Source organism: Ictidomys tridecemlineatus, chromosome 12 (assembly GCF_052094955.1).
Source record: "Ictidomys tridecemlineatus isolate mIctTri1 chromosome 12, mIctTri1.hap1, whole genome shotgun sequence".
NCBI lineage: Eukaryota > Metazoa > Chordata > Mammalia > Rodentia > Sciuridae > Ictidomys > Ictidomys tridecemlineatus.
In genome coordinates, this window is record NC_135488.1 from 87,881,286 (window position 1) to 87,901,083 (window position 19,798).

The following is a 19,798-nucleotide window of genomic DNA, read 5'->3' on the forward strand; positions in this document are numbered from 1 at the left end:
TTCTCTAGGTGGGTGAGATTGTTTCATTTCATGGACCAAATTACATGCCCCCAAATTCGTGTCTGAGTCCCTAACTCCCAGTGTGACTATATTTGGCAGAAGGCAGCTGTCTTAGAGCCAGGGAGAAAGCCCTCACCAGAACCCGGGCTGACTGGTACCTCGAGCTTGGACCAGTCTCCAGGACTGTGAGAACATAAATTTCTGTTGTTTAAGCCATCCTGTCCATGGTATTTTGTTATGACAGCCCAAGCTAGGACAGTATTCTAAATGTTCTTGTTTTTGGACTCTCATTTTTGGTCTCGTTTTTCTACAGTGAGTATGTGCAAATTTTATTCTTAGGGCTTTACTGTATTGACAGAAAAAAAGCACAGCTCTCTGGCTCTCCTTCAGGTATAGTTTCTGAGTGGGATTGGTAAAGTCACCCAAAGAGCCCCACTCGTGGGGTCAACTCTTTGTCAGCCTCAGGCCCACGACACTCAGGGGTCCTGTTATGGTTCAGATGTGAGGTGTCTCCCAAAAGCTCACATGTGAGACAATGCAAGAAGGTTCAGAGGAGAAATGATAGGGTTGTGAGAGTCTTAACCTAATCAGTGATTTAATCCCTTGATAGGGATTAACTGAGTGGTAACTGAAGTCGTGGGGTGTGGCTGGAGGGAATGGGAATTGAAATGTGGCTTTGGGTAATATATTTGTATCTGGCCAGTGGAGTCTCTTTCTGCTTTCTGATCATGACATGAGCTGCTTTCCTCCGCCATGACGTTCAGCCTCACCGTGAGCCCTGAGGAATGGAGCCTGCTCTCTATGGATTGAGACCTCTGAAACTGTGAGCCCTCAAATAAACTCTTCCTCCTCTACAGTTGTGTTGGTCGAGTCTTTAAGTCGCAGCAGCGACTAGACTAGAACAAAGGGATTGGACTCCATTATCCCTGGCGTCACCAGTAATTTATAGTCAGTCTCCACAGTGATTTTTACTTTAAAACATGCACCTGTAGACATTCACTTAGTTGACTGCCATAGTAGTAAGCTAGGCAGGTACTATTGCTCCTTAGGGGGCAGGTTTGGGAAGGTTAGGGACTTTTCCAACGTGATATGGCCAGTGATGACACAGTCAGGGTCAGGAACCAGGCCCCTTGACTTTAAGACCAGTGCCTGACTTTGCTGTCACTACTGCCTGTCTAGCTCTTTTTTCCTGGTTAGTCCTGGGCCATCTTGTGAGTAGGATTCAGAGAGCTGACTCAGTCCTCCAGAATCCCACCCCAGGCAGATTCTGGTCCTCATAAATTTCATATTGGAAATAGAAATATGTTACATTCTCCCACTTCCATGCCAACCACGAGCTATTCCTGGGCCATGTGTTTTCTGGAACCCCAAAGGCTGTGCAGGCTTAGGCAGAGCAGCCAGTCTTGATTTATTCCTGTGCAGAGCCAGCAGGCTGCAAGGCGCAGCCTGGACCTTGAGCCCCAGAAAGAGGCAGTGAGTCTGGAAATGGCTCTGCTGGAATTCAAAAGCCAGGATCTGACAGTGCTGGGATCCAGCTTCAGACCTAGGTATTTATGTATTTGTTCTGCATTGGCAAGTCTGAGCTTGGATAAATATCTTTGAATTCTATTTGGGATTTCGCAGTTTTTGCATTAGTGAATGAGAACAGTTGCAGACATTGGCACTGTTTTCTAGATTTATGAATGTTCAGGAAGTTAAAAATTAAGGTGACTAAATGGAAGAACCAGGAAGAGTTTTGTATTGGTATGGGAATTGCTGTTGCTCTAACTATTGAACTTAGAAAGTAATCCCTTTACTTATAAAGTAGGGCAATAAAAAGAATATTGTTTTATATATGCATTCAACAGATGTATATCAGTGCTTGAAATGTGCAAGATAATAGGCCAAACTTGAGGACAGGCAATGCTAAATACAGAAAAATCTGTTGTCTACAATATCATCATCCCAGACAATCAGGTGGTAGAAATATGAGGTGGGTTATTTTAATTATATTCATCAGTGAAGGCCATCTCTGGCATTTGACCAGAGAGGGAGAGACTGGCCTGGTCGCACACAATGGGACAGCATGATCAGACTAACCCAAAGATGCAAACTCTCAGCCCTGCTTCTCTGAACTCTCCCTCAGAAGTAGAGAGAGGTGGAGGCTCCTTCTATTTCAGCTCTCACACCTGCATGCAATACAGAAGAAAGAGAGGGAGACTTCAGAGAGAGGAGGCAAGGGTGAGCAGCCTCCCCCACTCCCAAACTCTTGCTTGCTGCCCATTAAGGCAGTCAGGTGTGGACTCTTCAGCACAGCATCCAAGGCCCTCCATGAGAAGGGCCCAACCTGAGGATGCAGTCATCTCTCCAAGCTTCTCTCTGCCTTTCCTGCTCCCTTTCCTTTGAGAAGATCAGAATATGCGCCCCTAAAATATGAATGATTCTTGAGTTGAAGACAATTAAGAAGAAGCAGATGCAAGAGATATCTCTGACTTCCTCCATTTGCCTAAAAGCAGGACATAAGCAAAAGACAAAGGTATCCTGTCTAATCTCTACAACGTAGAACAAAGTTAACCACTGAAGGTGGTATCTGAAACTGGTACCAGAAGAATCTACATTAACAATAAGAAAGACAGTAGAATGGCCAGGGGGTGTGGCGCACACCTGCAATCCCAGTGGCTCAGGAGCCTGAGGCAGGAAGATTGTGAGTTCAAAGCCAGTCTCAGCAATTTAGTGAGGCACTAAGCAACTCAGTGAGACCCTATCTCTAATAAAATACAAAAATAGGGCTGGAGATGTAGCTCAGTGGTTGATTGTCCCTGAGTTCAATCCCCGGTACCCCCCCACCCACCCACACAAAAAGACAGTAGAATGAATCTGACATAACTTTACTTTGCCCATCTATGAATACATGACCCCGGTAACTCCACATCATGTACAGCCACAAAAATGGGATCCAAGTTGGAATGGGTTGTACTTCATGTGTGAATACTATGTCAAAATACACTTTACTGTCATGTTTATCTAAAAACAACAATAAAAAGAATCTACATTAACAAACCGAACTAACTTGCCTTTGCTTGCCTTATCCCAAGTCTGCACCTGTAGACACTCAAAGTCTTTTTCCTAAATCTTGCGACTTCTCTAAAAATGTGCCATTCTTTGTTGAAGTTGCTGTATAAGCTGGAATTCAAAGCTACCTCTTTAGGGACTGCTCATTCCCAGGGGTCTCCTTTGTACATGTCAGATATACATGTTAACAAAAAAAACTTCTGTTTATTTTTCTCTTATAGAATTGTTGTTACAGGGGTTCCTTCCAACTAAGAACTGTGGGAATTGATAGGTAGCAGGCAAACATGAATGGTGGGAACATGAGGTTAAGGGAATAATTCTATAGTCTGGGCTGACTGTGCTAACCCCCACGTGCATTCTTGTAAAAAGCAAATTACCTGCCAGGCATGGTGGCTCAGGCCTATAATCCCAGCCTCTTGGGAGGTTGAGGCAAGAGGATTGAAAGTTTGAGATCAGCCTCAGCAATTTAGCAAGACCTTGCCTCAAAATAAAAAAAGGGCTGGAGGTGTGGCTCAGTGGTAAAGTGACCCTGAGTTTAATTCCCAGTACCCCCCCACCCCCACACACACCCAGCAATTTACCTGAGACCACCCTAGCCCTGCCTGGCTTAAGCCAGCAGCATATGCTGCATTCCTCAGCAAACAGCCTGTCATCTGTAGGAGAAATGTAAACCCAAAGCTCCTGCCTACACATAAGAACACAAGTCACCCTGAAGGGGGACTTTTGTGACCTTTACACAGACCAGATTGCAGGACTTGGGGAGACAGGATAATTAAAAGCAAAGCTCAATGATAAAAACTGTAATAACAAGTCCCAATTAGGTGACCCAGAGTTGCCTTGGCTCTTTGGCACATCATTATATTGGTAAAATCTGCCCTCCATTAGGTAAGACCATGTGCAGGGGGGACTTGAAAGTCTGATGCAATCCTGCAGTCTGTCGAAAGTCAAGAGGTGACCTGGCAGGACTTTCTGGAAACTTCCCTGGGGCTCCCAGTAAGACAGAAGGTTAAGAGGGGCGTACCATCCTTCCTACTCTCTTTCTCCTTTGAGAGTGTTTCTTTTTTCCCCTTTTCTGCCCTTTCTACTAAACTCCTGCCTGCTATTCTGGATAACTCATTTGAAATCTTTGCAGTGTGGTCACAAAGTACCCCTGACCAAGGACCTCCATGGATGGCCTTGCTCTGCAGTTATTCTTCCTGAAATTGAAATTCTACACTTTGCTGGCTCTGGGACCTGTGCATCATGTTCACATGCCACCTTCTTGTCACTGCTGCAATCCTGTGCCTCTTTCTCTGTCCAGCTCAGACACCTCAGCCTCTGTCTTTCCACGGTCCCCGCCTCTGGAAGGGCCCCCCCTTTGCCTCCCAGTGCTTGGCTGGGCCTTGTATCACAGCAGGTGGGCCATGGCCTCTCTGTTAGTCTTAGTGGCTGTATGTTTCTTGAGGGTAAGGACTTGGTCTTCAGTCAGCATCTCAGAGGCAGAGCTCATGGCATTCATTTTGGCATCCTCGGGGCCAACTTCACATTCTTGGTGATAATGAATATTTTTTAACTGGAATTAAATTTTCACTCTCCTGCTGTTTGATGCTTATTAGCTGGTCAACAAACCTTTGTTGAGTTGATTTGAGGAAGGCATGAGGTAAGACTAGCACTGGGCAGGCATTCATTCCCCAATTATTTACAAGAAATAGCAGAGGCCTGAAGTTAGAAATGACAACTGGCAGTCCAGCTAATTGCCCATATGTAACTGGCAGCATGAACTTTACTAAAGACCACACTCCAGAAACTGGCCAGGCTGGCATCCTGCAGAGCTGGGGGGAGGCAGTTGGGTAAAGTAGAAAGGGAAGTTTGGAGAGGTACCTGGCTGCTATATTTTGGGAAGGAAAAAGAGCTTTTTAGTTTAAATGATAGAACATGCTGTTCTGCCAACATTTCCTCTTGTAAAGTTAGTGAGCATCATTAATGGTGTTTTTACATTTCGCCAGTACCTTTCACCTGAGCAATTGTGAGGTTTAATGACCAATAAACTGATGGCTTGGGAGATTGCTCTAATAATTTTATTTTTTGCAAACAAAAGAAAATGGCCCCAAGTTATTAGATGGGTTTTTGATAGCTGTGTAATAGGGTTCAGAATTAAACCGGGGCTGGAGATCCAACTGACTCTCAGCTACAGTAAACCTGCAAGCTGCCACAGGTTGGTGCTTTGAAAGCTGTTGTCCCATGAGAGCAAAGAAGTACTGTGCTGTGCCATTCAGTCCACTGAGGACTTCACACTGTCTCAGGGTCCCTGAAAAGGAGGGGGCTAGGCAGGTAGCATTTGGGTCTTTGGTGGAGCTCCCTGTGTGGCCTGTACATCCAGGTGTCAGGCCTGCAAATACTTTTGGGTGGCTTTTCTAGCTGTGTAGAAGCATGGGTCCATTCACAGCCCTTTATTGATTTCCTCCTTATGCCACCAGCATGGTCAGCCAGGATTGGGTGTTTCTGAAGCCCAGGAGAGCCAACCAAGGCTGAGTGGTTTTAGGCTGTTTATCTGTCCCTTTGGTGCCACACTGGTGGTAGAGCAGGCTTCCACCATCAGAAACTGCTTATGTCACCAAGAACTGACCAGAGACAAGGAAAGGGCTTGAAGCCAGGGAGGAGATTGCAGGGTGGTGGTAGGGGGTGACTTCCAGTCTTCTTTCTTTAAGGATCAGCACAATGGCAATGAGAGGCTTATCAAAGTTGCCTTTTAAATGCCACCACTTGATTTCCAGGCTAAGCTGGCCTTTTCCCCTTGAGCTCAAGTCTGTTGGAAAAAGTAATTTGTTCTTAAAAAAAAGTCATTTCTTAAAGACTGCAGTGCACCCCACCGCCCAGGGTATGTATCGTGGAACAGACACGAGTCTGTTCAGTTCTGTTTCAGGCCATTAACTTAATGACTCTAGTTCTTGGAAGCTCTGCTGAGGACAAGACTTACTCTATTACATAAACATATTCATCTGCCTGAAAAACGTGTGTTATTGTCTTCTGAGTAATGGTCACTTAAAGTAATGTGTGTGTGTTTTCCTTTCTGATGATTGTGAGTATTATTTAGGCCCTTTGGAAAAATGATAATAGCTCCAAGTAGCTCCAAGAGCTGCAGAATTTGCTTTCCTCCCAATCACATTGGGTATTATGATCATTTTGCACAAGTTAAGGACTGGTACTGTGCTGTAGCCGCTGAGAAGATAATTAGGAGATAATGTCAGTGGCAGAGAAAGTTGTCAGAGCAGAGTGGTCTCCTGCAGCCCTCAGAATGCTCACAGTGTGGATATGGAGACATTGAGTCCTTAGTGGAGATAAATGTGGAGGAAGAGCCAACTATTCCTTTGCCACTAAGGAGATGAGCATCTTACATGCAGCAATATTCTGCCAGTGGTGTAGCCTGCCAAGTGCCTACCTCGCTCTCTTTCCAACCCCCTCACCTGGACACCAGGCAGAGCGGGCACCCCTGATTAGAAGCACAGCCAGGATGAGGAGGCAGCTAACTGAATTTAATTCACTGAGGTGGAACCAGTTTTATACCAAAGCTAGTAAATCTTTTGCACTCAGTGCTCATCCACTGAAAACGGAATGCCAATTATCTTTGCAAGACAGATTGTGCAGTTAAAGGACAGGATGGTGGGTAGTCAGGGAACAGCTGTCAGGGACCCCAGGCTTGAGCTCCAGTCCACTTTAGTGGGTTACCCAGTTCCCCTAGCTGGCAGGGCCTGCTGTGTGACAGGGACCAGGTTCTGTGAGGAAGGCCTTGTGATGAGACTCTAGCTACAAATTTAGATTTGCCAAAGTAAACAAAAATGCAGCCTCTCTTTCCCCACTCCGTGACAGGCCAGCAGAGCCTTCTGGGGTAGGAGTGTGTGTGATGCTTATTTATGGAAGCACTGTGTTCCTTAAGGTTTCAGATAGAACAAGAGACCATGTATTTCTATAACTGTCAGTCACTGCTGTGCTGCCAGCCAGCAGCAGGCTGGTGACCCTGAGTTTCTCTTAGGTGGGATCATTCACTTCCTCTTCTCTCTCTCTCTCTCTCTCTCTCTCTTAATATTTATTTTTTAGTTGTAGGTGAACACAATATCTTTATTTCATTTTTATGTGGTGCTGAGGTTTGAACCTAGTGCCTCATGTGTGCTAGGCGAGCACTCTACCACTGAGCCACAACCCCAGCCCTCCTTTTCTCTTTTCCATGTTTCCTCCCTACCCTGACTTGTTCCATTTTAGAGCTGACCAGGCATTATTCACTTTACTCCTCTTGGGAAGAATAATTCACATTTAATCTTTCCTTGGGCACTTATCACTATGCCTGGTCCATAACAGATGACAAGAAGAATGGATGGATGGGCTGATCGATTGATACAGTATTGGGGAAGAAGTCCTCCACCCCTGAACTATATCCCCAGCTCTTATTCATTTATTTATTTGTTATGGCACCAGAGGTTGAACCTGGAGGTGCTTAACCACTGAGCCACCACCTCCAGCCCTTTTATATATTTTATTAGAGACAGGATCCTGCTGAGTTGCTTCAGGCCTCACTCAAGTGCTGAGGCTGGGTTTGAACTCAAGATCCTCAGCCTCCTGAGTCACTGGGATTCCAGGTGTGTGCCTCTGCACAAGAATTTATGGGATTAATGAGTGAAAGAAATCTTTCCTTATTCTTTCACTTCTTCAAAAAACTAGACAGAAGAGGTGACTTCAGTGCTTTGGGGTTGCCATCTTTCTGGTTTGATTCATGAACCTTTATCCATCAAAACTGGGGTGGGAGCAGTCATGACCACAGTGGCAGGGACTGGCCGTTTGTCATCTTGGGCCCAAAGGGGTGGAGTCCTGCTGCCCTGGGGCCTGGCAGGTCACTTGCTTTCTTTGTACTCAGGAGAGTCCTGTCACTTATGACAGCTAGTTTGATGGCCCCAGTTCAAGAACAAAGGAGTCGAAGGAAGATGCTCACAAAGGCACGTCCTGGTGTGGGTAAGCATTGTGTGGATGCCATCAGATAAAACAAAATTAATTATAACAAGAAGATAAACCAATAAAAAAAATCCACTCTGACAGAATGATCTTGATAAATTTATAATGACTGAGATTTATTTTCTTTTAAGAAGAGACCATTAATTATCAAAGATGGACTCCGATGAACTGTGACTAAAAACTGATAACTGTGTAAAGCTTGTGACAAGTGAGAGGGTGGGAAGAAGAGAGGTCTAGTTAACCAGAGTGAGCAGTGCTTGGGGGTGTTTTGGTGCATGGGTCAGGCTGGGAAAATCAAGGTGGCAGCGGCCGTGGGGCTGAGAAGTGGTCCTTCTCCTGGGGCCCAGCCACAGCATAGGATAAATACTTCCTACTGTTAGCCACATAAATACTTCCTACTGTTATCTATATTTTCTACAAGATCGAAATATTCTTCTATTTGGTAAACTTTGAAAATATTATAAAAGTAAATAAAGCTGAAGGTATGCCTCATTGTAATCCCACCTCTTAGTAATAATCACATTGAGCAGCTAATTTGGGTGTCCTGTCATATTCAGAAACACCTGCCAAATAAAGTGCTTTCACCCAAATCCTTGCTGTGGGTGTGCTTGGGGAACCCCGCCACACTCATAACCACCCCCTTCATGTATACCCAGGGAGGTCATGGTTGGCTGTTGCTGCCCTCTGGTTCAAGCCCATCTGTGTAAGGTGCTTCATTTGCTGCCCAGCTCTCTGGTCCAGGTCCCAGTTCCCTTCCCACCAAGTCCATGTCCCCACCCAACACGTATTTTCTTGTTGACGTCTGTAATATAAATACATTGCGAGAGGAATACCTTAATTTACAATTTCACATTTATCCAATCATCATTTTTTTCAAGTACTGATTCCATGTGTCAGTCGCAAGGAAAGCTGAACACATTGCTCTTGTCTCTGTCTTCAAAGTCAAGGAGTGGGACAGACAGTTGTCAAATAGCTGCACTATGATATGCCAAGTGCCATTACACAGACTGAGGGAGAAAGCTGGGGTTGGTGTTTAGAAAGCAAAATGTTTCTTGCAATAGAAACAATGTAATGTATGACTGGAACCAGAAGGGTACAGTAAGCTGAGGGATGGTTTCCCCAGAGAGGTCCCCTGTCCTGATCTTCAGAATCTGTAAATGTGTTACTTCACATGGTAAAAAGGGCTTTGTAGATACAGTTAAGTTACTGACCTGAGATGGGGACGTTATCCTGGGTTATCTAAGTGGGCCCAATGTAATCACAGGCAAGAATGGCAGAGAGTGAGAGAGACAGCTTTGGAGATGCTACACCTGCAAGCTTGGAAGATGGGGAGAGAGGCCACAAGCCAAGGAATGCAGACATCCTCTAGAGTCAGGAAAGGGCAAGAAAGGAGATTCTCCCCAGAGCCTCCGGAAGGAACCAGCTCTGCAATCACCAGGACTTAAGGACGCTGAATCAGATTCTGGACTTTTGGCTTACAGTGTTTTAAACCACTGAATCTGTGGTACCTTGTGACAGGAGTAAAAAAGGCAATTGATAAAACACGTAAAGTTAATAACCAATCTGATAATCCTAGCAACTTGAGAGGCTGCGGCCAAAGGAAGATCAATTTGAGACCAGCCTTGGCAACTTAATGAGGGCCTGTCTCAAAATACAAATAAAAGGTTTGGGATGTAGTAAGTGGTAGAGCTCCCCTGGGTTCCATCCCCAGGACTGGGAGGGAAAGAAAAAGATTCTTAATTAAATTTGAATATCAGATAATAAATAATTTTAAATAAAAAATTGTTTGTATAAGTATATCCCCGGCCCTATTTGGGGCATACTTATGCTGAAAATATTATTTGCTATTTATCTGAACTTCAGTTTAACATTTGCTATTTGCTAAGTCTAGTGACCCTGTCGGTAGCTGAATTGAGAAGTGGCCCTACCAAGAGCAGCTCTGAGTGCACAGGCCATTTGAGATCCTCCCAGGCCTTGGGAAAACTCAGCCTGTCACTGTTTTAAGTATCCTGGCCTTCTTAGCCCAGCCACAGGATGGTCCTGGGGGCGAAGCAGAGGCCCCCTGGAGGCACCACTGTGGCAAGTACAAGTCCTTTCTGGATTAGCCTATGATAGATGTCTCAGGCCTGTCCTAGGAGGCTCTTCAGAGCACTGTGACAAGATTGTTGTGTTGGCCATTTGAATGACATGTCCTTAGGAAGCCAGCAACACTCTTAGGAGAAGTTGCCTGGGAAAGTTCAGAATCTCTCCTGGAGGAACAGGGATGAGGCAGCCAGATTAGGAACTGACCTTGAAGGATGAGCAGAAATGACTGGGGATATTGGGAGAGAAGTTCAGGCAGCACTGAGCCTCTGGGACAGCGTGATTAAAAGGCCTGAGGTGAAATGAATCAGGGCTGGGCTGGCAGGAAATGAGGCAGAAGTTCAGGGTGACTCAAAATAGTTCTTAAGAAATAAGATTGACTTTTTAAAAAATCTTGACTTCAAAAGTAATATATATATTCATTAAAGAACATGTACAGAAAAGCACAAACAAAATTTGAATAGCACCATTTAGAGATGATAGCTGCTACATTTTTTGGTATGTACCCTACTGGACATGCTGTCTCGCTGTCTGCTATGGGAGAGGCTATCCAATATCTCCCATATCCACTCTCCCTGAATCCTTTAGTACTTACTGAAGCATCACAATCTCCCTGGGCGTAGGACTCATTTTCTAGTCTCCTGTACAGGAAGGTAGAGCTGTGTGATTGATTTCAGGCTAATGGCTGTGCGCAGAAAGGATGTTTGCAAATTCTAGCTCACATCCTTAAAAAAAATGGGGTCTGCCCTTTGTGTCTACTTCTCTCTTTCCACCACAGCTGGATGCCAGGAGCTGGGGCAGCTGTTGTTGGCCATCAGGTGGGTGAGAATGATGAGTTTCTAATTTTTTAAAAATTAGAGGACGACAGAGTGATAATAAAGAAGGAACCTGCCCCTGTAGACCTCTGTTATGGTTTAGACGAGGTGTCCCCTAAAAGCTTATGTGTGAGACAATGCAAGTAGCATTAGAGGTGAAATGATTGGGTTTTGAGGGTCTTAACCTATTCAATGTGTTGATCCATTTGAATGAATGAGCTAGGTGGTAACTGTAGGCTGTAGGGTATGACTGGAGACACAGGTTACTAGGGCATGCCTTTGGGGTATATATTTGTTCCTGGTGATCAGAACTCTCTCTCTGCTTCCTGGTGGCCATGTCTTGAGCTGTTTTCCTCCACCTCACTCTTTTGACTTGATGTTCTGCCTCACCTCAGGCCCAGAGGAATGCAGTTGGCCGTCTGTGGATGAGACCTCTGAAACTGTGAGCACCAAATAAACTATTCCTCCTCTAAAATTGTTTTTGTCAGGTCTTTTGGTCACGACGACTAAAACAACCCTTTATTGGCCCTAGACTCCATTAACTTCTCTCTTGTTTAAGTCACTATTATTTTGACCTTTGTTTTAGCACCTCAAATTATATCTTCATTAATATTCCTGCTTTGGCAAAATTAACACGATGTTAATAATATATTCCAGCATCCAGAATTCTACAGCATGACTTAGTAAAGGATTCAAGTATTTAATTTTACATATGCATCATAATTTATTTAAACAATTGCTTTTTGTTTTGTTTTGGCACTACCTGGGATCTAACCCATGGCCTTAGGTGTGCCACATTAGTAACTGTACCACTGACTTATATGCCCTCAGTCCTACAATTTCTTATTTTTATTAGATAGTTTATTTCCACTTTTCCACCACAATGCATATCCTTGAAGATACATATTTGCATATAATTTTGATTACTTATTAGAACAAATGCATAGAAGTGGAATTTCTGAGTCAAAGAAGTAACACATTTTTTAAGGCTTTCATTTGCAGAGGGGCTGAAGCAACAGAACTTTGAGTGACCACAGATTACCTATGTGGGTTAGAATTAACATAAAAACCCCTGGGCCTCACAGGTTTTTGATAATTTAGGAAATTAGGCAGAAAAATTTAGATTGACAGGCCTGGGGGTACAGGTTCTTGACTGGGGATGATATTGTAAAAGAGGACCAGAAGAGAGTTTGGGGATAAACTGAAGTCTTGGCTACTGTACCTGCTGGGGCCATCCAGAGCTGAGAGCCAGCAGTGAGGGGAGACAGGAGGTCAGCAGAGATTTCCGTGAAAAAACTGAGTGAAACCCGCGCTGATATTTGTACATTAAACTCAGATATTTGCACAGAGGATAGAGGTGGAGAAGGGAGATGTGGGATCCAGCCCGTGTCTGTGGAGGAGAGACTGGGGCCTTCAAGAAGCACTTCATCTATTTGTTCAACAAATATTTACTGAGCTCCTGCTCTGTGCCAGGAAGAGAGACAAGGTCCCTCCTTTCATGAGCTCATGGTCCAGAGCAGGAGAAGAACAACTAAAAGCTAAGCCAATAAACAGTTTCAGATCATTCTGGAACAGGAAAGCAAGGAGGTGGGGGGACATAGAGTTGGAGCAGTAGGGGGAAGAGGAGCAAGGCTGGGAGCCTCTGCAGAGGGATAGGTTAGTGGCCTTTCCTGGTCCTTATCTGCTCCCTGAGGTGCCTGGGACCAGGCCTGGAGCCTCTGGTGGGAAGACATGGTGGGAAGGAGGCATAGTCCACTCTCGCCAAGGGCCCGCTCCAGGGGTGCAGTGGGAGGCCAGGCCTCTCCCTCCCACCAGAAACACAAATCCAGGATCCTCTGGGCAGATCCACAGCAGTGGGTTTACCAGCTTACTCGAAAGAGCTCCTTTTCACTGTTCGGTTTCCTCTTTCTTGGACTCTCTGCAGTTTTGAATTCACAGTCACCTTCGGCCACCCTCAGGATGGGCCTGTACAGACCCTGCATTACCAGCTTGTGCTCCTTTCTTTCAGCAGTTCTCACACCCAGTCCCAAGAAATTTCTGTTATGCTCTCTAACCTTTGCATCCGCTCTCTGATAACTATGGGGAACTCGAAAGGATGATCAGCCTCGCTCCGCATCAGGGAAATGCAAGTCAAAACCACAAAGAGATGCCACTTCACACCCCCCCAGGATGGCTACTGTAAAACAACCAGAAAACCACAAGTGTTGGCAAGCATCTATGTACATCACTTGTAAGAATATAAAATCGTAGAGTAGCTATGCAAAATGATATGGAGACTCCTCGAAAAATTAAACAGAATTAACCATGACCCAGAAATTCTACTCACAGGAAACTCAGACATTTGTACACCTATGTTCATAGCCAATTGTTCACAATAACTAAAAGGTGGAAGCAACCCACGTGTCTAGGGACAGATAAGTGGAAAATCAAAATATGTACATACCTACAGTGGAATACTATTCAGTCTTTAAAAGGAAGAACATTTTAACATGTTCTGCAACATGCATGAAGCTTGAAGATGTTATGGGAAGTCAAATATGCCAATCACAAAGGACAGATATTGTATAATTCCTCTTAGATGAAGTTCGTAGGGAAGATTCATAGGTATAGAAAGTAGAGTGAAGGGTGAAAGAGGAGTTCATGTTTATTGGGTACAGGGTTTCAGTTAGGGAAGTTAAAAAAGTTCTGGAGGTGGATGGTGGTGATGGTTGTATGGCAAGCCATGAATATGCTTATTGTCACTGAGCTGAAAAATTAAAATAGTTAAATGGTAAATCATGTTATGTTTGTTTGTTTGTTTTACAGTATTAGGAATTGAACCCAAAGGTGCTTTATGTTTTTATTTTGAGACAGGTTCTCACTAAGTTGCTGAGACTGTCCTTGAACTTGCAATCTTCCCACTTCAGCCTCCCAAGTCACTGGGATTATAGGCGTGCACCATTGCACCTGGCTGTTATGTATATTTTAATACATATACATAAAGTTTTCTGAAGAAGTCAGGGGTGATATTCTGTCTCACAAAGAAGTACAGTGATAAAACCTACCACTTCTAAGTCTAGGTATTTTCTGGGCATCTAAGTAAGCAATATATATGCTTTATTTTATTTATTTTTTTCTCTCAGGAACCCTGAATCTTTTGTCTGCATCATACAAAGCTGGAAACAGAGGCACAAAGAGGTGAAGTGAGTTGTCCAAAATTTCCAGCGAACAGGTGACATTGTTATGCCAGATTCGTGGGACCCCAATAGACCTCCAGGAGCCGAATCCGATGCAATCACACAAGGGTCTTTATTGCAAGCTCAAGCCTGGACTCACAACCGTTCCTGATGCAGCGGTTCAGGGAGTGAGTCCCGGTCCTTTGTTCAGTGAGATTTTATAGGTTTTGGGGGGATACTCTATGCATCACTACATCACACAGCAAATCATTCCATACCGCCGGAAAATCAAACAACAACTCTTAACATTGATTAGCACATTCAATGGCGGGAACAAGTTGGGTAGGGGTGATTGGTTAGTACAAGAAGGGGATTCCTTTGAACTGATTGGTTTAGGCCACGAGGAGTGTACGTGCTAAACTACATGGTTTCCCAACATGTTATCAACCACCATAAACTACTTGGGGGTTATCTGGCATCCCAGGTATTTTCCCTGTCTCATGCTGATTGGAGGTTGCTAGGGAGGTTGCTATGGGTCCCCACCTAGCCTAACTGAGTTTGTAAATAGTCCTGTTATTTACAAACAACTCAGCAGGGTAGGTATATGCTTAGGAGTACTCTGTGGGTTTTTCCAAGGACAGGCCTTGAGGTAGAAGCTGCTGTTATTCATTTATTTTTCAAAAAATGGAGTCACATCAGTTTCTCAACATCAGGACTAGAATCCCTGTGATTGGCATCGAAATCTAAACTGTAATCCTCTTCCTGCATCCTTTTTCTAAAAAAAGACAAATCCATAGGCCAAGCAGGCAACAACTTTGGGTAAGGGGTTGCTATAGCTTGGATCTGAAATGGACTCCCAGTGGCCTATGTGTTAAAAGCTAGGTTGCCAGTCTGTGGAGTTCTTGGGATGTAGTGCTTAGTGGAAGGAAGTTACTGAGGGTGTGCCTTTAAGGGGATATTGGGACCCCAGCTCCTTCCTTTTTCTCTTTCATTTCTGACCATGAAATGAGCAGCCTCCTCTGCCGTGTACTCCCACCATAATGCACAGTGCTGCCACAGGCCCTAAACTGCAGGGTTAAGTGACCATCGACTGAAACTTCTGAAACCATAAGCCCAAATAAACCCTTCCTCTTTTTGTTTATCTTAGGTATTTGTCACAGTGACAGAAAGCTGACTAATGCAGATACTGAAAAACGTGAGCACCGCACGGTCTTGCATTCATGGGACCCAGGTAAGTCCCACGTGTTTTGCCCAGTTCTGGGCTCCCGTTCCCTCCACAGGGATATTTTGGGCAGGATGATGGTGGTTCCCGGTGTTTTCCACAGCACACTCTAACACTCTGCACTTCTCCCCTGCAGCTGCTCTCCCTTCTCTCAGGACCTACTGCCTTTTTGACATGAAAAATGTACTATAACGAGTCTACTGGCTAATTAATTAAAATGGAAAAAAAATCCCAATTTTCAAATCTGAAATGATTAATTACATAAGCATTAACGCCTCTGCACACTCGGAACGGCACGTCTTCAATTTAAACTTTTCTAGCACATTATTTTCTGCTGATGTGTGTGTTTTCTGTCCACATGAGGCCGATTTCTCATACACCTCAGTCCATTTCACAGCAAATGGCCCCAAATGGTGTTTATCCTGCTCATTAGGAGCCTTTATCAATTAGGCAGGCCTGGCTGAGTGGCCTGTTCAGCTCGTGTGGCCTGGTCTGGTGTGTCCTCTCAGCATCCTTGAGCTGCCTGGGCTACCCCAGCTATCCCAGCCTCCTCCCCACTCCTTAAGGGCCACTCCTGCAGGGTGAGTCCTTGGCACTTTTTACCAGACAAAACCCTCATATGGAGAAGACTGCTGCCTGGTGCTTGCTCTTTATGGATTTGTAAATATGTCTTGTTTGGCCTGAAGAGCCTGGGTCCCCTCCTGTTCCCCTGCTTCCTAGCACTTGGCCTGCTATACCCTGTGTAGGACCTCTAGGTTCCCCTCATCTATTCCCCTTGGCCTGATTTTTGCCCCTTGCAAGGGGTGAGGTCAAGGCCTCAGAGCCTACTCTGTAGGGGTTTCTGGGGGCTTGGGCCCTGGGTAGGCAGCAGGAGAGGCCTGTGTGCTGCCCCTTCCCTGGTGCCCACTATCTTTGTGCAGAAGCCACTTTGTCCTTGGGGATGTTGCCTAGGTTCAGGGTGGCACTCAGACTTGCTGACGGTTGCTGGTTGCTGAACAGCCAGAGAAAAAAGTGGCCATTTCACAAACAGAAATGTTGATATGCAGTGAACTATTGTCCACATCAGGGTGGGAAGCCCAACATGTCATGAGCAACGGAAGAATGCATTGATGCCTCTGGCTGTAAAAATGACAACGTGAGGCTAGAAGCCCACAGAGGCACAGCACCGTGTGGCTGGAAGATGGAGACATTAATGGTGGGCACATGGTGAGAATGACACTTCCATTTTCCAGAACGATAAAATGATATTTTTCTCACTGAAATTGTGAAAAAGAGAAGTTACTAGGCTTCAACATTTAGACAGAAATTAAAGCACTTTTCAATACAAATTGAAATTATATTTTTTCCCTGCAGCCTGAATTCATTAGCAAATGAGTTGGATTGCCCTCTTTCAGGATTTAAAAGGAGGTTGCTCTTAGGAGAAAGGTCTGCTTTCTCCTTTCCACTTGTGTCACCTTAAACCTGTGCATCGCAGGCCATAGACCCTGGTTCTCCTGTAGCCACATTCAAAGTGCTTAATTAACCACATGGGACAGTGGCCACCATATTGGCCAACCCAGACACATGACATTGCATTCTATTGGATAGTCTGCCATCCTACCTTTATTATGGAAGCTAACGGTGCATTTGGGGGACATATTTATTGAATAGCATATTTGTATACTATACTATAAGTATTTTAAATAACAGACCATGCCACTAGTTATTTCTTCTTTCCCTGACCCTTTTTCAAAATGAAAAGTTCACCATAATTTTCACCATAATTGTTCCATGGTGACTCAGCATCTGGCCCTCCCTCTACCAACTGCCTCTCTGTTCTAGGGCCACTGCTGCTGTCCCCCGTGGTCCATCGGCTCCACATTCTTCTCAGCTTGACTCTACCCATTTTCCACGGGGATCATCTCTTTATGGGCTGGACAATGTCATCGTGGCTAAAATTTGTCCTGAGCAGCCTGCAGAGGCCCTGCCCCCCTCCGGGCATAATCACAAAGCTCCATTTGTGCCTCGAGGTGCCTGCAGAACGGTTGCAGTCTCCAGTGTCTGTCAACTCGGGTTACCTACGGCTTCATCAAGGGAATTTAATGGGAAGAAATTCTTTCGTTGCGGTATTTGCAATCAATATAAAAATAGGTTTGGTCTTTTTTGCTTTGTTTTTAATTCCAAGGCACAAAATTCTCACCAAGAGTTGTTCTTCTTGCATCATTTAACTTAGAATTCTACCGAGCTGCTCACCCTGAAGCGTGCAGGATAAATGGCACTTTTACAACCCACCGGAAATTAAGTGCCGGATGATTGACAGCATTACTGCTCTCTTGGAAGCATATGACCACTACTCTCAGTTCTCTAATTGGATCCTCGGCTCCCGGAGTGCACATGGCTGGGGACCGGTAGCCCTGGGCAGCAGTCCCAGATCCTGAAGAAAGTAGGCCTGGTGGCCTGCTTTGTTCTGCTCGCATTGACTTTGTCCTGGCCACTGAATGTTGGCCAAACAGATTTTGGGATCAAAAGCATTTCTGTGGAGGCTTGCAAGGCCATCCTGGGGAGACCATGATCAACAAACTCCTAGATCTACAAACTTGTCGATCGTGGTCTTCCCAGACCAGCCCCAGCCTTGCTGGCAAGGTTTCCCTGGTATTGTGGATAAATCTGAGAAGCCACTCTGTGGGTGATGCATCCTTATTCACCTACTGAAAAGCACTAAAATGCTGGACATCATTATTCTCAAAGAACCCTTTGCAATTAGAGACGGCAGAGGAGAAATGATCACAGAACTAAGTTATGAGAGCTGTTCCATGAGACATTTTTCAAAAACCCTAGCTCATTTTACTGAAAGAAAATTTAATGCAATCTCTCCTTCTTTTAAAGCACTGGATACCATCCCACTCAGCCTCCAGCAGCAAGCTGGATGCCACAAACAGGAGGACATTACAGGTATGTGTCACCGAGAACATGGCTGGGGCGGTGCCAAGAAGGACAATGCTGAAAAGCCAAAACAGTGGGAGAGAAAATGATGACATGAGGCTTGCCCAGAAGGTAGACCTCAGAGCTCCACACAGACCTCTTTGGGGTCCCTCCCTTCCCAGGCAGGCCACAAGACGGAGGGAAGCTGTGGGTGTCCTGGAAGCCTAGGGCACTAACTACAGCCATCATAGCCAGGCTAAATCCTGTTGGCAGCTGCTCTGTGCCAAGGTTAGGGTGTAGGGGAGAAGAGGATTAACAGGATTTGGCAAAACCCTATTCCATTCTGTCTGCCTAGGCACTGGTTATTAGTTATTACAGTCGAGTGAGTGCTTACGACATCCTGGGCACACACACGAATACACCCAAGCCTTTCCTTTTTTTTTTTTTAATTGAACATGAACATGTTACCTTTGTTTTACTAATTTATTGATTTAAGTGGTGCTGAGGATTGAACCCAGTGCCTCATGTGTGCAAGGCAAGTGCTCTGCCACTGAGCCACAACCTCAGCCCCAGTCTTTTCCATTTTATAAATGCAGAAACTGAGGCTCCGTGTAGTGAAGAAAAAAAAAAATCTGTGGCAGGGACAGAAGCCATTAATTAAACACTGCCAATAATTAGCATCACAGGAACTTTCAATCCACTGGGTAAAACAAGGCCCGCCTTACACAAGGGTAGAAAAAGGAAAGTGATTTTGATGACTTTTCCAGCATTTGTTATGAGTTTTCTAAACAATACACAATGTTCAAGTTTAGTTGTTACCTGTATTATTCATATTACTAAATCATTTATTTTGACTGAATAAATGGAATTGGTTTAGAGAGACACTTAATGTAACCTATTCTTTAAATTTGCGGAGATTTTCGTAACGCTCTTAATGTTTCTTTTTAGTGGGTGTGAGAGAGCTGGGGACAGGCAGGAAGGTGGGGTGTTAACAGGCAAACATAGAAAGGATTCTTCATAAAAAAAGAAAACACGTCTAGAAATGATTGCTCCATAAACAAAACATGAGTGCACACAGCAATTTCATGTTCTTGTTCCACCCACTCGGTTGTTCTTAATGATTCAAGAACAGAACTGCCTGGGCAGATTTACAGGCTCATTCCTGACACCTGTGCCGAGACAAGGCTGCGTTCACAGAGCGCGTTCTTCTGCTCAGGGAGTGGGGGGACACACAAACACCTTGGGTTGATTTTAACTTTACCATGATTTAAATTAAAATAGATGCAATATGCATCTGCTGCTGTTAGGAGACAGGAGTGGTTCCAGGCGAGAGGACAGGGTAGCTTTGAAGTTGGCTGTTGGAGTGAGTTGGAGGTTCACACAATTAAAGGCCACCCTGTCTTCCTGTTGTCAGAAAGCCAAGTTTTGACCTAAGGCTGGGAGCCTTTGGGCTTTGCATTGTTTGGAATTATGCCCTAGCAATTGTTCTCCTGGGCTAGTACTGATGGGTAGTCAGTGAAGTCTACTCCTGTTCTTAGGGCAGAGGTGTGGCTGGGAGATCCAGGTGCAGGGTCAGTGTCCCTGACTTGCGC

General features: G+C 44.8%; 1 long non-coding RNA gene across 1 annotated transcript; it reads left to right on the plus strand.

Moving 5' to 3' along the window:
* The first annotated feature begins 7,139 nt into the window (after positions 1 to 7,139).
* On the plus strand, positions 7,140 to 19,039 carry LOC144369396 (uncharacterized). Its single transcript, XR_013429021.1, has 3 exons — positions 7,140 to 14,271; positions 15,231 to 15,314; positions 17,127 to 19,039. It is a non-coding gene; the product is annotated as an uncharacterized LOC144369396 (long non-coding RNA).
* Positions 19,040 to 19,798: the final 759 nt, after the last annotated feature.